The sequence below is a fragment of the Setaria italica genome, chromosome I (assembly GCF_000263155.2).
Source record: "Setaria italica strain Yugu1 chromosome I, Setaria_italica_v2.0, whole genome shotgun sequence".
Classification (NCBI taxonomy): Eukaryota; Viridiplantae; Streptophyta; class Magnoliopsida; order Poales; family Poaceae; genus Setaria; species Setaria italica.
Window position 1 is genome coordinate 18004501 of NC_028450.1, and position 6131 is coordinate 18010631.

General features: G+C 42.6%; 1 long non-coding RNA gene across 1 annotated transcript; it reads left to right on the forward strand.

The window, feature by feature from the left end:
- The first annotated feature begins 4025 nt into the window (after positions 1-4025).
- LOC105914744 lies at positions 4026-5404 on the forward strand. The gene is made up of 4 exons (XR_001164483.2): positions 4026-4294; positions 4393-4518; positions 4604-4643; positions 5203-5404. It is a non-coding gene; the product is annotated as an uncharacterized LOC105914744 (long non-coding RNA).
- Positions 5405-6131: the final 727 nt, after the last annotated feature.

Here is a 6131-nt window from a genome sequence, read left to right on the forward strand (position 1 = left end):
CGGTTGTGGTGAGAGCCGAATTGTTCTCGCTCTTTATCTTCTTCGTCTATCCATTGTTGCACCATGACTTTGAGGTCCTTGACATTGGTTGGTCGTCGTCTGCCAAAGTCTTGGTATGTTCATCGATCATAGAGGCCATTTTGGAAGCACTCGATGACGTCTATTTCTGAAATGTCAACTATAGTGGCCTTCTTTTCAAAGAATCGCCGCAAGTAGTCGCGTAGGGTTTCTTCTTCTTTTTGTTTTACTTGACTTAGGTTGATCTTGTTACCCAGTCTAGTCATGGAGCTGGCATAGTTGTTGGTGAAAGCTTTTGTCAAGTCTGCCCAAGAGTCGATTGATCTAGGCTTGAGTGACTCAAGCCATGTTAGGGGCGTGGGTTCCATGCATATGGGAAAATGGATGACTTTGGTGTCGTTATTGCCCCCAGCTACCTGGACTGCCAGCGAGTAGCATCGCAGCCATTGAATTGGGTCTTGCTTGCCGTCATACTTAGTAATTCCTGTTGGTTTGAACTTTTCGGGTAATCTTGTCCTCATTACACGATTCGTGAAGGCAGGAAAGTGGTTGTAATTGTCAACTTCTCGCTTATGTCGACTGTTGATTATTTCTCGCAGATCGCTGAAATTCGATACTTCATAATTTTTTTGGATATGGCGAGGACTTTTTGCGGAGTTGGTGCAGCTAACCTTTCCAACGTCTTTTTGTCATACTGGAACATTGTGTTTACTTGGACCTTGGCTATGTTGCCTTGGTTGGTTGACTACTTCGTTGTTGTTCCTTTGTACTTCGTGGAAGTCGTTGTTAACTACAGCACCTCTACTGCCCTCTTGATGAGCTGTAATGCGGGAATAGACGGGATTGGTGATTCCTTGTCGAGTAGCTTGTAAGCTTGTTCTGCGAGTTGCGCAATTAGTCCCACGCCTCACTGCGCGAGTTGAGCTATGACTTTGTTGTCTCTATCTCGAGGTATGAGCATTGATATAAGGTTGATCGAGGCAATTGCCGCGAGTGGAGTGTTGTGTTCTTGAGCTTGTACTGCGTCAAATGCTCTTTCAAGGTTTGTGATGGGAATGTTTGTAGCTAGCATTTGTCGATGTTCAGCCCGAGTAACATTGCGCATCCTCCTTTGGTTTCTTTGATCAGAAGTTTCATCTTGTGGGGCGTTAGCTGATGACTCGTCTTCTGAGACGTTGTCGAGTTGTGCTATTCGTCGAGGGGTTCTCTGTTGGCTAGTACCCGCGTTGTTATTTTAAGTAATAACAAAGACTTCTCTGTCTGGGTAGTAGCTTCCAGAGCTTGATGTTGCAATTTCTGTGGAACTTTCCTCGCGGCTTGAAGTGAGTGGGACGCCTTCCTGGTACGGGAGGTTGTCTATTTGAGCGACGAGGCGTGACTCATAGTCGCGGGCGAGGAGGGATGGTCTCATTCCTGGCCAGTGAACGAATCTTCCTTGCAATGTTCAAGTTATTACCAGACCTTGGGCTGGTCCTGACAGCGAGATCTCTGGGACATAGTCCAAGTCGGAGTCGTCATCTTCATCTTTCCCGTGTTCGAGTTGAGTTCGAGTGAGGAGACCTTGGTAGACTTTGACTGCATTGCGGAGTCCATATGGGAACCATTTTGGAGTCGAAGTCGATTTGTAAAGTGACTGGGACCGACTAGTTCGAACTGGGGTCGATTCCGACGCGTAGTCGAACTCGGGGTTGTTGATTTTGAAATTTTGGTTTTTCCTGGCCGAATCCTCTATTTTTGGCTGAGAAAAGCTTTTGTTGAGAGATTTCTTCTCCTGGATGTTGATGATTTGACACTGAAATAATCTAACGTTGCTGGCGATACAAAGCCAGGATCCGTAAACGAAAGTTGCTGCTGCCTCGAAGGTGAAAACAGGCTTGATGACAACAGGTGCCATCGAGCTTGCGTAGAGAAACTTGACGAGCTCCCCTACCTGGCGCGCCAGCTGTCGGTGTTTTAGACCGGCAACCCGCCTAGGGGGTACCCTAGGTTGTCTTTTGTGCGGTAAGGACAGTCGAGAATCAAGGAGTCGATGGTGACGCAAGGAATACGATTTACACAAGGTCGGGCCGCTAGATCGCGTAACACCCTACGTCCTGTGAGTTGGTTGTATTGATCTTAGATGAACTGGAGTTGTAGGGGGTCCCTGCCCGCCCTTATATACTCGGGAGGGCAGGGTTAAAAGTTTGAATCCTAGTCGGGTATGATTACAGAGTTCTACTCGGTGTAAACCGAGTAGTTTCCATATGCAAACTTAACTAGTCCGAGTGGGATACGCCTCTTACTGCGTAGCCCCCTTGTCTTGATCATGTCTGAGTACGCCTCTTAGTGGGTCGTTCAGGGCCTACTCGTGGGTCGGGGGTGCATGCCCAACAGTGGCCCAGCGAACGAGACCCCGTGGGCAGATTCGGCACGGCGGTAAGAGCTCGTTTGCTAATGCCAGATCCGCCCCGACCGTCTCTAGCTAGCCCTTGGTCCGTCCCGAAGCACCACTAGGTGGCTGCATCATGGCGATTGGTGGACAGCGGGAGTTCCTTCCGTACCATAGCACGAGGATGAGAATGCGGCAGCCCCGGTGCCCGGCAGCCAATCTCACCCCTGTAGGTTTTCCCCTCAACTTTGGATGGCCCCACGGCGCAAGCTGCCCCTCCATCCCCACATGCAGAGTATACTTTGCTACTTTACTCATATTAGCACCCTCCTGTGCCAAATTCTGCTCAAATCTCTATGTAAATGTGGACGATTGTGCAGGGTATTAGCTCACTACAGGTGTCCGGATGTTTAATTTCATCATTGCTTGATGCTAGTTCCTTTAAAACCGTAAATTGTTGCAGTCGCTTTTCCCAGTTGTTTGCACAATAACTTATTTTGATTGCCTATAATTTGCAGGATATACATGGATAAGGGTATGACGATGCTTGACGCCGAGGCAGGATTTGTGAGAAAGCTTTTGTGCTTTCACATGCTGTTATTTATGAATAGACTACTTGATTATAAATACTTTAGGTTTTTGCACGCATATAAATCATCATTTGCTAGTCCGGAAACAATTGGATGTACAATTTAAGTTTTTGTGTCCACACATAACACTATTTGCAATCAGGCTACTTTAAATGGTAATATATCTATCTATGTTGTAACTGATATTACAGATTATGGTTCCTGATTGTAACAATTTAAATGGTTTTGTTAGGACACCTTGCAGGTGAGATGGCATCTAGTAATCTCTGTTTCTTTTTTTGTTTGGATTGTACTACTGTTAATACTGAGTCTCTCTAGACAGTGTCAACTTGATTGCATTCATGGAATGATGATGGCTAGATTAACATTGCTTATGGTTTATAAGAATAAATTAAATAAGTGATGTAGAATGAATAACACAGACCGGTAACTAACATTGCTTAAGGCTTGGAATAATAAATTAAATAAGCGATGCACAAAGAAAAACATAGAGTGGTAATATGCTGGGAGAAATCGGTATAGTTGTTTTGGTGCCTGTACCTGAAGCTTTAGCTTGAAATGTTTTTTTCCCTATCTGCTGATAGCACCAGCTCATATGCCATATTTTGTACATTTATTTGGACTCCTTGTTACTGAATTGGGTGTCTCATCACCTGCCAAATATTTTCCTGCAAAGTGTGTTTTGATCTGAACTATAGCATCTGTCTATATCTCCAAGATCACACCATTGTAAACAGGTAAAAACAATCTTGACCTTCATCCACATTGTGGAAAAGGCTGTGAAAATGTATAACTGCTCAATATGCTACCCTTGGTGTTTGCAAGATAAGATTTTTTGCATTCACAAAGGTAATTCTTCATGACTAGAAAACTAGGTGCCACATTGCATAAATTTGTAACTAAAGTGAACTGATTGATGATGCATAATTAGGAGCTGTGTAGAAGAACTAGGCTTCCAGCAGCAGTAGTGGACTAGTCTAGTGGACTGCTGAGGTAAGTTCTTGTGTCCATCAGGGACAATGGTGAGATCACATTCCCCTTCCCCTGTTCCTCTGTCACAGCTCGATCTGACATTGGACTGCATATGTATGCTTGGTTCAGTGTAGAATTAGTTTGGTCAGAATCACTCTACAAAGCTTTGTTTGGTTCATGGTTGCTGTTGCCATAGACTTTTAGCTCTAAGTGCTTTTCCCTTTGAATTTTTCCTAATTGCACCGGTGCAGCTGAGCATATAACAAACCAACGTCAGGATTTGCATTGGCATAACTACAATTATCAAGTGCAACAGTAATGGCCAGCGCTATACATGCTGAAAAAGGTTCCCGCTAGTTATGTGCACCAACCTGTCAAATAGTAATAGATGAGATATGTTCTTGGTTAAATTTACTTATGTGCTTCCTTTACTTTGTATGCTAGACTATGTTCTTGAAGGAAGTAAAGGCACACCCTTTGAAGGTAGAGATCATGCAATACTGTACAACATGACAACCCCTAGCGGCAGGTTTGCGCCACACAAAAGAATATGCTTGTCAATGAGTGAATGTAAGTTCTGAACTGTTTCTGGATTATAGTTGCTTTTGCATCACATTAGGTATGAAATAATGCTCATTATTACTATGCTTTGCAGTTCATCCTGAGTCTTGGAATCCAATGTGGTCTGTAGTAAGGTACGCACATACTGATAACTAGCTTTTTAGCAAGGAACCCAGAGCATGCTTTTTATGTTTCAGCTACTGTACAGTGTACAAACTCTTTAATTACTGCTATTCAAATGCGCTCTGTGGTAGTCTGTAATTATTTCAACTTCTTTTTGCCATGAGATAGGGGAACTTGAAATGGTAAATTGAGGTTTAGTTCTGCTGTCCCATATCACTTTTCACTATGAGTCATCTATGTTTTTCAATTCAAACTGTTTGCATTTTCTTTCACTCATGTTATTGGATATTGTCTATGTGTGGTCAGCCTTTGTCACTTGTTACTATATATGTAATGAGAATATATTATTCCCGTGCAAGAAATTTCAAATTTTAGTTATTCTGTAGAAGTTTGACTTGGCTAATTGGATTCCGGTTTGGCTCTTTGTGAAAATTGGTTAATGATCTGAGTGCTTTTATTGTGGAACTTTTCCAGGTTAAGTGCATGTACGGAAATTTGAACGCATAAACAACATCATTTTTGTACATTCAAACTCCACTCATGATTTTTCTGACCAAAATTCAAATGCAGGCTAACAAAGATGGGGGACAAATTGTAGAGGTTGCTGCTACAACAAACATGGGTCAAGAAAATGTAACTACAGAAAGTGAAGAAATATCACATCAGCAGGTAGTTTGAGAACTGAAGAGTGTTTAATGTTGTCATGTGATAGTCCTTAGTATGGGGCCTAATTTTCCCTCCATCTATTGATTTGCAGCAAAACCAAGATAGCAGCCCGCACAAACACAACTCGTAGCTACCACAACGACAGGTACAAGTACTGGTCGGAGCAAGATAGAGTTTGAGTGGAGTGCACAAGTGATGGGATGGTCAATGTCAAGCCAACCTTTTCTATAGTGCTAGACATAGCTTATTACATTTGTATATGTTCAAACAAGCTAGTGTGAGTTGGATACCTTATGTGTTTCAGTTGTGTGTGTTATTGACTAAGTTTGACATTGGATGGTTTCATTAATGAATTATACGAACAAAGCATATTTTGGATTAAATGGATGTCTAAATGTTTCTTTCATCATATATTGTTCGGCATGCAATTATTGTTTGAAGCAAACAAGGTGTTGCAATATGGACTATCGACATAATAATTTGGCGTTGCAATATATGATATAGCAACAAACATTTATCATGGTAATAGATGGCTGCACCTATAGCAACCACAATGTTTAGTGTGGCAATAGAGAGTTCCACCTATAGCAACCACATAGATAGCGTGGCAATAGAGAGGCTAACTGTATCAACCAAATATTTATCGTGGCAATAGAGGGTTCCACCTATAGCAACCACAGGGATAGTGTGGCAATAGAGGGTCCATCTATTGAAATGCTATTGATGTGTGGCAATAAGGTCTATTGCTAGTGCACCTATTGCCACTCTTTGGGTATGTGGCAACAGGTATTTCTGGCAACACTGGGTGTGCTATTACGATGGTTCATTATACT